The sequence below is a fragment of the Dicentrarchus labrax genome, unplaced genomic scaffold, assembly GCF_905237075.1.
Source record: "Dicentrarchus labrax unplaced genomic scaffold, dlabrax2021, whole genome shotgun sequence".
Lineage (NCBI taxonomy): Eukaryota > Metazoa > Chordata > Actinopteri > Moronidae > Dicentrarchus > Dicentrarchus labrax.
In genome coordinates, this window is record NW_026136701.1 from 101,767 (window position 1) to 114,844 (window position 13,078).

At 53.0% G+C, this 13,078-nt stretch overlaps 1 long non-coding RNA gene across 2 annotated transcripts; it reads right to left on the reverse strand.

Annotated features, from left to right (window-relative positions):
- Positions 1–1,800: 1,800 nt before the first annotated feature.
- LOC127370288 (uncharacterized) lies at positions 1,801–12,303 on the reverse strand. 2 transcript variants are annotated; one of them, XR_007886185.1, is made up of 3 exons: positions 11,388–12,303; positions 7,389–7,568; positions 1,801–3,435 (listed from the first exon to the last, which is right to left on the reverse strand). It is a non-coding gene; the product is annotated as an uncharacterized LOC127370288 (long non-coding RNA). The 2 variants fall into 2 exon arrangements; XR_007886186.1 differs by lacking the exon at positions 11,388–12,303 and adding an exon at positions 8,828–9,057.
- Positions 12,304–13,078: the final 775 nt, after the last annotated feature.

Here is a 13,078-nt window from a genome sequence, read left to right on the forward strand (position 1 = left end):
GAGTGTGCCACGCCTCCTGATTGGCTGGCTGAGTGTTACACACCTATGGATTGGCTAGCTGAGTGTTACACGCCTCCTGATTGGCTAGCTGAGGGTTAAACGTCTCCTGATTGGCTGGCTGAATGTGACACGCCTCCTTATTGGCTGGCTGAGTGTTACATGCCTCCTGATTGGCTGGCTGAGTGTTACACGCCTCCTGATTGGCTGGCTGAGTGTGTCACGCCACCCTTTTGGCTGTCTGAGTGTTACAAGCCTCCTGATTGGCTGGCTGAGTGTTACAAGCCCCCTGATTGGCTGTCTGAGTTTTATACGCCTCCTGATTGGCTGGCTGAGTGTTACACGCCTCCTGATTGGCTGGCTGAGTGTCAAAGGATACCTGAGTGTTACACCCCTGCTAATTAGCTGCCTGAGTGTGACACGCCTCCTTATTGGCTGTCTGAGTGTTACGCCAGTCCTAATTGGCTGCCTGAGTGTGACACGCCTCCTTATTGGCTGCCTGAGTGTTACACGCCTCCTGATTGGCTGGCTGAGTGTGACACGCCTCCTTATTGGCTGGCAGAGTGTTACAGGCCTCCTGATTGGCTGGCTGAGTGTTACACGCCTCCTGATTTGCTGGCTGAGTGTTACAAACCCCCTGATTGGCTGTCTGAGTGTTAAACGCCCCGTGATTTGCTTTCCGTGTGTTACACGCCTCCTGATTGGCTAGCTGAGGGTTACACGCCTCAAGATTGGCTTGCTGAGTGTTACACGCCTCCTGATTGGTAGCTGAGTGTTACACGCCTCCTGATTGGCTTCCTGAGTGTGACACGCCTCCTGGTTGGCTGGCTGAGTGTCACATGCCTCCTGATTGGCTGTCTGAGTGTTACATGCCTCCCAATTGGATCGCTGAGTGTTTCACGCATCCTGATTGGCTGCCTGAGTGTGACACGGCTCCTTATTGGCTGCCTGAGTGTCACACGCCTCCTGATTGGCTACCGGACTGTTACACCCCTCCTAATTGGATGCCTGAGTGTTACACGCCTCCTGATTGGCTGCCTGAGTGTTACACGCCTGCTGATTGGCTGCCTGAGTGTTACACGCCTGCTGATTGGCTGGCTGAGTGTGACACGACTCATTATTGGCTGTCTGAGTTTTACATGCGTCCTGATTGGCTAGCAGATTTTTACACGCTTCCTGATTGGCTGGCTGAGTGTTACGCGCACCCTGATTGGCTGGCTGAGTGTTACACGCCCCCTGATTTGCTGTCTGAGTGTTACACGCCTCCTGATTGGTTGGCTGAGTGTTACACGCCTCCTGATTGGCTGGCTGACTGTTACACGCACCCTGATTGGCTGTTTGAGTGTTACACGCCTCCTGATTAGTAGCTGAGTGTTACACGCCTCCTGATTGGCTGGCTGAGTGTTACGCGCACCCTGATTGGCTGGCTGAGTGTTACACACCTCCTGATTGGCTGGCTTAGTGTTACACGCCTCCTGATTGGCTGCCTGAGTGTTACACGCCTCCTACTTGGCTGCTTGAGTGTGTCACGCCACCCTTTTGGCTGTCTGAGTGTTACACGCCTCCTGATTGGCTGGCTGAGTGTTAGAAGCCCCCTGATTGGCTGTCTGAGTGTGACACGCCCCCTGATTGGCTGTCTAAGTGTTACACGCCTCCTGATTGGCTGGCTGAGTTTTACATGCCTCCTGATTGGTTGGCTGAGTGTTAAACGTCTCCTGATTGGCTGCCTGAGTGTTACACGCCTCCTGATTGGCTGGCTGAGTGTGACACGCTGATTGGCTGTCTGAGTGTGACACGCCCCTGATTGGCTGTCTAAGTGTTACACGCCTCCTGATTGGCTGGCTGAGTGTTACATGCCTCCTGATTGGTTGGCTGAGTGTTAAACGTCTCCTGATTGGCTGGCTGAATGTCAAAGGCCACTTGATTGGCTGCCTGAGTGTTACACGCCTCCTGATTGGCTGTCTGAGTGTGACACGCCTCCTGATTAGTAGCTGAGTGTTACACGCCTCCTGATTGGCTGGCTGAGTGTTACAGGCCTCATGATTGGCTGGCTGAGTGTGACACGCCTCCTGATTAGTAGCTGAGTGTTACACGCCTCCTGATTGGCTGGCTGAGTGTGACACGCCTCCTTATTGGCTGCCTGAGTGTTACACGCCTCCTGATTGGCTGGCTGACTGTTACACGCCCCCTGATTGGCTGTTTGAGTGTTACACGCCTCCTGATTGGCTGTCTGAGTGTTAGACGCCCCCTGAATGGCTGTCTAAGTGTTACACGCCTCCTGATTTGCTGGCTGAGTGTTACACGCCTCCTGATTGGCTACCTGAGTGTTACACGACTCCTTATTGGCTGTCTGAGTTTTACATGCGTCCTGATTGGCTAGCAGATTTTTACACGCTTCCTGATTGGCTGGCTGAGTGTTACGCGCACCCTGATTGGCTGGCTGAGTGTTACACGCCCCCTGATTTGCTGTCTGAGTGTTACACGCCTCTTGATTTGCTAGCTGAGTGTTACACGCCTCCTGATTGGCTGGCTGAGTGTTACACGCCTCCTGATTGGCTGGCTGCCTGTTACACGCCCCCTGATTGGCTGTTTGAGTGTTACACACCTCCTGATTGGCTAGCTGAGTGTCAAAGGCTTCCTGATTGGCTACCTGAGTGTTACACGCCTCCAGATTGGCTACAAGAGTGTTACACGCCTCCTACTTGGCTGCTTAAGTGTGTAACGCCACCCTTTTGGCTGTCTGAGTGTTACACGCCTCCTGATTGGCTGGCTGAGTGTTACAAGCCCCCTGATTGGCTGTCTGAGTTTTATACGCCTCCTGATTGGCTAGCTGAGTGTTACATGACTCCTGATTGGCTGGCTGAGTGTTACACGCCTCCTGAGTGGTAGCTGAATGTTACACGCCTCCTGATTTGCTGGCCTAGTGTGACATGCCTCCTTATTGGCTGGCTGAATGTTAAACGCCTCCAGATTGGCTACAAGAGTGTTACACGCCTCCTACTTGGCTGCTTAAGTGTGTCACGCCAACCTTTTGGCTGTCTGAGTGTTACACGCCTCCTGATTGGCTGGCTGAGTGTTACATGCCCCCTGATTGGCTGTCTGAGTTTTATACGCCTCCTGATTGGCTGGCTGAGTGTGACACGCTGATTTGCTTTCCGTGTGTTACACGCCTCCTGATTGGCTAGCTGAGTGTTACACGCCTCCTGATTGGCTTGCTGAGTGTTACACGCCTCCTGATTGGTAGCTGAGTGTTACACGCCTCCTGATTGGCTTCCTGAGTGTGACACGCCTCCTGGTTGGCTGGCTGAGTGTTACATGCCTCCTGATTGGCTCTCTGAGTGTTACATGCCTCCTGATTGGCTGGCTGAGTGTGACACGCCTCCTGATTAGTAGCTGAGTGTTACACGCCCCCTGATTGGCTGTTTGAGTGTTACACACCTCCTGATTGGCTAGCTGAGTGTCAAAGGCTTCCTGATTGGCTACCTGTGTGTTACACGCCTCCTGATTGGTTGGCTGAGTGTAACATGCTTCCTGATTGGCTGTCTGAGTGTTACACGCCTCCTGATTGGATGGCTGAGTGTCAAACGCCCCCTGATTGGCTGTCTGAGTGTTACACGCCCCCTGATTGGCTGTCTAAGTGTTACACGCCTCCTAATTGGCTGGCTGAATGTGACACGCCTCCTTATTGGCTGGCTGAGTGTTACATGCCTCCTGATTGGCTTCCTGAGTGTTACATGCCTCCTGATTGGTTGGCTGAGTGTTAAACGTCTCCTGATTGGCTGGCTGAATGTCACAGGCCTCCTGATTGGCTGCCTGAGTGTTACACGCCTCCTGATTGGCTGGCTGAATGTGACACGCCTCCTTATTGGCTGGCTGAGTGTTACATGCCTCCTGATTGGCTTCCTGAGTGTTACATGCCTCCTGATTGGTTGGCTGAGTGTTAAACGTCTCCTGATTGGCTGGCTGAATGTCACAGGCCTCCTGATTGGCTGCCTGAGTGTTACACACCTCCTGATTGGCTAGGTGAGTGTTACACGCCTCCTGATTGGCTTCCTGAGTGTTACAAGCCTCCTGATTGGCTGGCTGAGTGTAACATGCTTCCTGATTGGCTGTCTGAGTGTTACACGCCTCCTGATTGGATGGCTGAGTGTCACACGCCCCTGATTGGCTGTCTAAGTGTTACACGCCTCCTGATTGGCTGGCTGAGTTTTACATGCCTCCTGATTGGTTGGCTGAGTGTTAAACGTCTCCTGATTGGTTGCCTGAGTGTTACACGCCTCCTGATTGGCTGGCTGAGTGTGACACGCTGATTGGCTGTCTGAGTGTGACACGCCCCCTGATTGGCTGTCTAAGTGTTACACGCCTCCTGATTGGCTGGCTGAGTGTTACATGCCTCCTGATTGGTTGGCTGAGTGTTAAACGTCTCCTGATTGGCTGGCTGAATGTCAAAGGCCTCCTGATTGGCTGCCTGAGTGTTACACGCCTCCTGATTGGCTGTCTGAGTGTGACACGCCTCCTGATTAGTAGCTGAGTGTTACACGCCTCCTGATTGGCTGGCTGAGTGTTACAGGCCTCATGATTGGCTGGCTGAGTGTGACACGCCTCCTGATTAGTAGCTGAGTGTTACACGCCTCCTGATTGGCTGGCTGAGTGTGACACGCCTCCTTATTGGCTGCCTGAGTGTTACACGCCTCCTGATTGGCTGGCTGACTGTTACACGCCCCCTGATTGGCTGTTTGAGTGTTACACGCCTCCTGATTGGCTGTCTGAGTGTTAGACGCCCCCTGAATGGCTGTCTAAGTGTTACACGCCTCCTGATTTGCTGGCTGAGTGTTACACGCCTCCTGATTGGCTACCTGAGTGTTACACGACTCCTTATTGGCTGTCTGAGTTTTACATGCGTCCTGATTGGCTAGCAGATTTTTACACGCTTCCTGATTGGCTGGCTGAGTGTTACGCGCACCCTGATTGGCTGGCTGAGTGTTACACGCCCCTGATTTGCTGTCTGAGTGTACACGCCTGATTGCTAGCTGGTGTTACACGCCTCTGATTGGGGCTGGTGTTCGCCTCCTGATTGGCGGCTGAGTGTTACACGCCCCTGATTTGCTGTCTGAGTGTTACACGCCTCTTGATTTGCTAGCTGAGTGTTACACGCCTCCTGATTGGCTGGCTGAGTGTTACACGCCTCCTGATTGGCTGGCTGCCTGTTACACGCCCCCTGATTGGCTGTTTGAGTGTTACACACCTCCTGATTGGCTAGCTGAGTGTCAAAGGCTTCCTGATTGGCTACCTGAGTGTTACACGCCTCCAGATTTGGCTAGAGTGTTACACGCCTCCTCTTGAGTGTTACATGCCTCCTGATTGGCTGCTTAAGTGTGTAACGCCACCCTTTTGGCTGGCTGAGTGTGACACGCCTCCTGATTAGTAGCTGAGTGTTACACGCCCCCTGATTGGCTGTTTGAGTGTTACACACCTCCTGATTTGCTAGCTGAGTGTCAAAGGCTTCCTGATTGGCTACCTGTGTGTTACACGCCTCCTGATTGGTTGGCTGAGTGTAACATGCTTCCTGATTGGCTGTCTGAGTGTTACACGCCTCCTGATTGGATGGCTGAGTGTCACACGCCCCCTGATTGGCTGTCTGAGTGTTACACGCCCCCTGATTGGCTGTCTAAGTGTTACACGCCTCCTAATTGGCTGGCTGAATGTGACACGCCTCCTTATTGGCTGGCTGAGTGTTACATGCCTCCTGATTGGCTTCCTGAGTGTTACATGCCTCCTGATTGGTTGGCTGAGTGTTAAACGTCTCCTGATTGGCTGGCTGAATGTCACAGGCCTCCTGATTGGCTGCCTGAGTGTTACACGCCTCCTGATTGGCTGGCTGAATGTGACACGCCTCCTTATTGGCTGGCTGAGTGTTACATGCCTCCTGATTGGCTTCCTGAGTGTTACATGCCTCCTGATTGGTTGGCTGAGTGTTAAACGTCTCCTGATTGGCTGGCTGAATGTCACAGGCCTCCTGATTGGCTGCCTGAGTGTTACACACCTCCTGATTGGCTAGGTGAGTGTTACACGCCTCCTGATTGGCTTCCTGAGTGTTACAAGCCTCCTGATTGGCTGGCTGAGTGTAACATGCTTCCTGATTGGCTGTCTGAGTGTTACACGCCTCCTGATTGGATGGCTGAGTGTCACACGCCCCTGATTGGCTGTCTGAGTGTTACATGCCCCCTGATTGGCTGTCTGAGTTTTATACGCCTCCTGATTGGCTACCTGAGTGTTACACGCCTCCTGATTGGTTGGCTGAGTGTTACACGCCTCCTAATTGGCTGCCTGAGTGTTACACGCCTCCTGATTGGCTGGCTGAGTGTAACATACTTCCTGATTGGCTGTCTGAGTGTTACATGCCTCCTGATTGGATGGCTGAGTGTTACACGCCCCCTGATTGGCTGTCTAAGTGTTACACGCCTCCTGATTGGCTTCCTGAGTGTTACACGCCTGCTGATTGGCTGCCTGACTGTTACACGCCTGCTGATTGGCTGGCTGAGTGTGACACGACTCCTTATTGGCTGTCTAAGTTTTACATGCGTCCTGATTGGCTAGCAGATTTTTACACGCTTCCTGATTGGCTGGCTGAGTGTTACGCGCACCCTGATTGGCTGGCTGAGTGTTACACGCCCCCTGATTTGCTGTCTGAGTGTTACACGCCTCTTGATTTGCTGTCTGAGTGTTACACGCCTCCTGATTGGCTGGCTGAGTGTTACACGCCTCCTGATTGGCTGGCTGACTGTTACACGCCCCCTGATTGGCTGTTTGAGTGTTACACACCTCCTGATTGGCTGGCTGAATGTGACACGCCTCCTTATTGGCTGGCTGAGTGTTACATGCCTCCTGATTGGCTTCCTGAGTGTTACATGCCACCTGATTGGCTGGCTGAGTGTTACACGCCTCCTGATTGGCTTCCTGAGTGTTAGACACCTCCTGATTGGCTAGCTGAGTGTCAAAGGCTTCCTGATTGGCTACCTGAGTGTTACACGCCTCCTGATTGGTTGGCTTAGTGTTACACGCCTCCTGATTGGCTGCCTGAGTGTTACACGCCTCCTGATTGGCTGGCTGAGTGTTACACGCCCCCTGATTGGCTGTTTGAGTGTTACACGCCTCCTGATTGGCTGTCTGAGTGTTACACGCCCCCTGATTGGCTGTCTAAGTGTTACACGCCTGCTGATTGGCTGGCTGAGTGTGACACGCTCCTGATTGGCTGTCTGAGTGTTAAACGCCTGCTGATTGGCTAGCTGAGTGTGACATGCCTCCTGATTGGCTTGCTGAGTGTGACACGCCTCCTGATTGGCTACCTGAGTGTTACACGCCCCCTGATTGGTTGGCTGAGTGTTACAGACCTCCTGATTGGCTAGCTGAGTGTCAAAGGCTTCCTGATTGGCTACCTGAGTGTTACACGCCTCCTGATTGGTTGGCTGAGTGTTACACGCCTCCTAATTGGCTGCCTGAGTGTTACACGCCTCCTGATTGGCTGCCTGAGTGTTACACGCCTCCTGATTTGCTGGCTGAGTGTTACACACCTCCTGATTGGCTGGCTGAGTGTTACACGCCTCCTGATTGGCTTCATGAGTGTTACAAGCCTCCTGATTGGCTGGCTGAGTGTAACATGCTTCCTGATTGGCTGTCTGAGTGTTACACGCCTCCTGATTGGATGGCCTAAGTGTTACACGCCTCCTGATTGGCTGTCTGAGTGTTACACGCCCCCTGATTGGCTGCTCGAGTGTTACACGCCACCTGATTGGCTGGCTGAGTGTTACACGCCTCCTGATTGGCTGGCTGAATGTTACATGACTCCTGATTGGCTGGCTGAGTGTTACAGGCCCCCTGATTGGCTGTTTGAGTGTTACACGCCTCCTGATTGGCTGTCTGAGTGTTACACGCCCCTGATTGGCTGTCTAAGTGTTACACGCCTCCTGATTTTGGCTGAGTGTGACACCCCTCCTGATTGGCTTGCTGAGTGTTACACGCCTCCTGATTGGCTGGCTGAGTGTTACACGCCTCCTGATTTGCTGGCTGAGTGTTACACGCCTCCTGATTGGCTTGCTGAGTGTCAAAGGCTTCCTGATTGGCTGCCTGAGTGTTACACGCCTCCTGATTGGTTTGCTGAGTGTTACACGCCTCCTAATTGGCTGCCTGAGTGTTACACGCCTCCTGATTGGCTGGCTGAGTGTAACATGCTCCCTGATTGGCTGTATGAGTGTTACACGCCTCCTGATTGGCTGGCTGAGTGTTACACGCCCCCTGATTGGCTGCCTAAGTGTTACACGCCTCCTGATTGGCTTGCCTGAGTGTTACACGCCTCCTGATTGGCTGCCTGAGTGTTACACGCCTGCTGATTGGCTGGCTGAGTGTGACACGCTCCTTGATTGGCTGTCTGAGTTTTACATGCCCCTGATTGGCTGCCTGAGTGTAAAACGCCTCGTTATTGGCTGACTGACGGTTACACACCTCCTGATTAGCTGGTTGAGTGTTACAGGCTTCCTGATTGGCTACCTGAGTGTTACACGCCTCCTGATTGGTTGGCTGAGTGTTACACGCCTCCTGATTGGCTGCCTGAGTGTTACATGCCTCCTGATTGGCTGGCTGAGTGTTACATGCCTCCTGATTGGCTGGCTGAGTGTTACACGCCTCCTGATTGGCTGGCTGAGTGTTACATGCCCTCCTGATTGGCTGCCTGAGTGTTACACGCCTCCTGATTGGCTTCCTGAGTGTTACACGCCTCCTGATTGGCTGCCTGAGTGTTACACGCCTCCTGATTGGCTGGCTGAGTGTTACACACCTCCTGATTGGCTAGGTGAGTGTTACACGCCTCCTGATTGGCTTCCTGAGTGTTACAAGCCTCCTGATTGGCTGGCTGAGTGTAACATGCTTCCTGATTGGCTGTCTGAGTGTTACACGCCTCTTGATTGGATGGCTGAGTGTTACACGCCCCCTGATTGGCTGTCTAAGTGTTACACGCCTCCTGATTGGCTGGCTGAGTGTTACACGCCTCCTGATTGGCTGGCTGAGTGTTACACGCCTCGTGATTGGCTGGTCTGAGTGTTACACACCTCCTGATTGGCTGGCTGAGTGTTACACGCCTCCTGATTGGCTGTCTGAGTGTTACACGCCCCCTGATTGGCTGTCTAAGTGTTACACGCCTCCTGATTGGCTGGCTGAGTGTTACACGCCTCCTGATTGGCTTGCTGAGTGTTACACGCCTCCTGATTGGCTGGCTGAATTGTCTAGTGTTACACGCCTCCTGATTGGCTGGCTGAGTGTTACACGCCTCCTGATTGGCTGGCTGAGTGTGACACGCCTCCTGATTTGCTGGCTGAGTGTTACACGCCTCCTGATTGGCTGGCTGAGTGTTACATGCCTCCTGATTGGCTGGCTGAGTGTGACACGCCTCCTGATTAGTAGCTGAGTGTCACAGGCCTCCTGATTGGCTGGCTGAGTGTCACACGCCTCCTGATTGGCTGACTGAGTGTTACACGCCTCCTGATTGGCTGCCTGAGTGTGACACACCCTCTTATTGGCTGTTTGAGTGTTACACGCCTCCTGATTGGCTGTCTGAGTGTTAGACGCCCCCTGAATGGCTGTCTAAGTGTTACACGCCTCCTGATTTGCTGGCTGAGTGTTACACGCCTCCTGATTGGCTGGCTGAGTGTTACACGCCTCCTTATTGGCTGTCTGAGTGTTACATGCCTCCTGATTGGCTAGCAGATTTTTACACGCTTCCTGATTGGCTGGCTGAGTGTTACACGCACCCTGATTGGCTGGCTGAGTGTTACACGCCCCCTGATTTGCTGTCTGAGTGTTACACGCCTCTTGATTTGCTAGCTGAGTGTTACACGCCTCCTGATTGGCTGGCTGAGTGTTACACGCCTCCTGATTGGCTGGCTGACTGTTACACGCCCCCTGATTGGCTGCTTGAGTGTTACACACCTCCTGATTGGCTAGCTGAGTGTCAAAGGCTTCCTGATTGGCTACCTGAGTGTTACACGCCTCCAGATTGGCTGCCAAGAGTGTTACACGCCTCCTAATTGGCTGCTCTAAGTGTGTACACGCCACCCTGATTGGCTGTCTGAGTGTTACACGCCTCCTGATTGGCTGGCTGAGTGTTACACGCCCCCTGATTGGCTGTCTGAGTTTTATACGCCTCCTGATTGGCTAGCTGAGTGTTACACGACTCCTGATTGGCTGGCTGAGTGTTACACGCCTCCTGATTGGTAGCTGAATGTTACACGCCTCCTGATTTGCTGGCCTAGTGTGACACGCCTCCTGATTGGCTGGCTGAATGTTAAACGCCTCCAGATTGGCTACAAGAGTGTTACACGCCTCCTAATTGGCTGCTTGAGTGTGTCACGCCAACCTTGATTGGCTGTCTGAGTGTTACACGCCTCCTGATTGGCTGGCTGAGTGTTACATGCCCCCTGATTGGCTGTCTGAGTTTTATACGCCTCCTGATTGGCTGGCTGAGTGTGACACGCTGATTTGCTTTCCGTGTGTTACACGCCTCCTGATTGGCTAGCTGAGTGTTACACGCCTCCTGATTGGCTTGCTGAGTGTTACACGCCTCCTGATTGGTAGCTGAGTGTTACACGCCTCCTGATTGGCTTCCTGAGTGTGACACGCCTCCTGGTTGGCTGGCTGAGTGTTACATGCCTCCTGATTGGCTCTCTGAGTGTTACATGCCTCCTGATTGGCTGGCTGAGTGTTGACACGCCTCCTGATTAGCTAGCTGAGTGTTACACGGCCCCCTGATTGGCTGTTTGAGTGTTACACACCTCCTGATTGGCTAGCTGAGTGTCAAAGGCTTCCTGATTGGCTACCTGTGTGTTACACGCCTCCTGATTGGTTGGCTGAGTGTAACATGCTTCCTGATTGGCTGTCTGAGTGTTACACGCCTCCTGATTGGATGGCTGAGTGTCACACGCCCCCTGATTGGCTGTCTGAGTGTTACACGCCCCCTGATTGGCTGTCTAAGTGTTACACGCCTCCTAATTGGCTGGCTGAATGTGACACGCCTCCTTATTGGCTGGCTGAGTGTTACATGCCTCCTGATTGGCTTCCTGAGTGTTACATGCCTCCTGATTGGTTGGCTGAGTGTTAAACGTCTCCTGATTGGCTGGCTGAATGTCACAGGCCTCCTGATTGGCTGCCTGAGTGTTACACGCCTCCTGATTGGCTGGCTGAGTGTGACACGCCTCCTGATTGGCTGGCTGAGTGTTACATGCCTCCTGATTGGCTTCCTGAGTGTTACATGCCTCCTGATTGGTTGGCTGAGTGTTAAACGCCTCCTGATTGGCTGGCTGAATGTCACAGGCCTCCTGATTGGCTGCCTGAGTGTTACACACCTCCTGATTGGCTAGGTGAGTGTTACACGCCTCCTGATTGGCTTCCTGAGTGTTACAAGCCTCCTGATTGGCTGGCTGAGTGTAACATGCTTCCTGATTGGCTGTCTGAGTGTTACACGCCTCCTGATTGGATGGCTGAGTGTCACACGCCCCCTGATTGGCTGTCTAAGTGTTACACGCCTCCTGATTGGCTGGCTGAGTTTTACATGCCTCCTGATTGGTTGGCTGAGTGTTAAACGTCTCCTGATTGGTTGCCTGAGTGTTACACGCCTCCTGATTGGCTGGCTGAGTGTGACACGCTGATTGGCTGTCTGAGTGTGACACGCCCCCTGATTGGCTGTCTAAGTGTTACACGCCTCCTGATTGGCTGGCTGAGTGTTACATGCCTCCTGATTGGTTGGCTGAGTGTTAAACGTCTCCTGATTGGCTGGCTGAATGTCAAAGGCCTCCTGATTGGCTGCCTGAGTGTTACACGCCTCCTGATTGGCTGTCTGAGTGTGACACGCCTCCTGATTAGTAGCTGAGTGTTACACGCCTCCTGATTGGCTGGCTGAGTGTTACAGGCCTCCTGATTGGCTGGCTGAGTGTGACACGCCTCCTGATTAGTAGCTGAGTGTTACACGCCTCCTGATTGGCTGGCTGAGTGTGACACGCCTCCTTATTGGCTGCCTGAGTGTTACACGCCTCCTGATTGGCTGGCTGACTGTTACACGCCCCCTGATTGGCTGTTTGAGTGTTACACGCCTCCTGATTGGCTGTCTGAGTGTTAGACGCCCCCTGAATGGCTGTCTAAGTGTTACACGCCTCCTGATTTGCTGGCTGAGTGTTACACGCCTCCTGATTGGCTACCTGAGTGTTACACGACTCCTTATTGGCTGTCTGAGTTTTACATGCGTCCTGATTGGCTAGCAGATTTTTACACGCCTTCCTGATTGGCTGGCTGAGTGTTACGCGCACCCTGATTGGCTGGCTGAGTGTTACACGCCCCCTGATTTGCTGTCTGAGTGTTACACGCCTCTTGATTTGCTAGCTGAGTGTTACACGCCTCCTGATTGGCTGGCTGAGTGTTACACGCCTCCTGATTGGCTGGCTGCCTGTTACACGCCCCCTGATTGGCTGTTTGAGTGTTACACACCTCCTGATTGGCTAGCTGAGTGTCAAAGGCTTCCTGATTGGCTACCTGAGTGTTACACGCCTCCAGATTGGCTACAAGAGTGTTACACGCCTCCTGACTTGGCTGCTGAGTGTAACGCCACCCTTTTGGCTGTCTGAGTGTTACACGCCTCCTGATTGGCTGGCTGAGTGTTACAAGCCCCCTGATTGGCTGTCTGAGTTTTATACGCCTCCTGATTGGCTAGCTGAGTGTTACACGACTCCTGATTGGCTGGCTGAGTGTTACACGCCTCCTGATTGGCTAGCTGAATGTTACACGCCTCCTGATTTGCTGGCCTAGTGTGACATGCCTCCTGATTGGCTGGCTGAATGTTAAACGCCTCCAGATTGGCTACAAGAGTGTTACACGCCTCCTACTTGGCTGCTTAAGTGTGTCACGCCAACCTGTTTGGCTGTCTGAGTGTTACACGCCTCCTGATTGGCTGGATGAGTGTTATATGCATCCTGATTGGCTGACTGAGTTTTACACGCCTCCTGATTGCCTGGCTGAGTGTGACACGCTGATTTGCTTTCCTGTG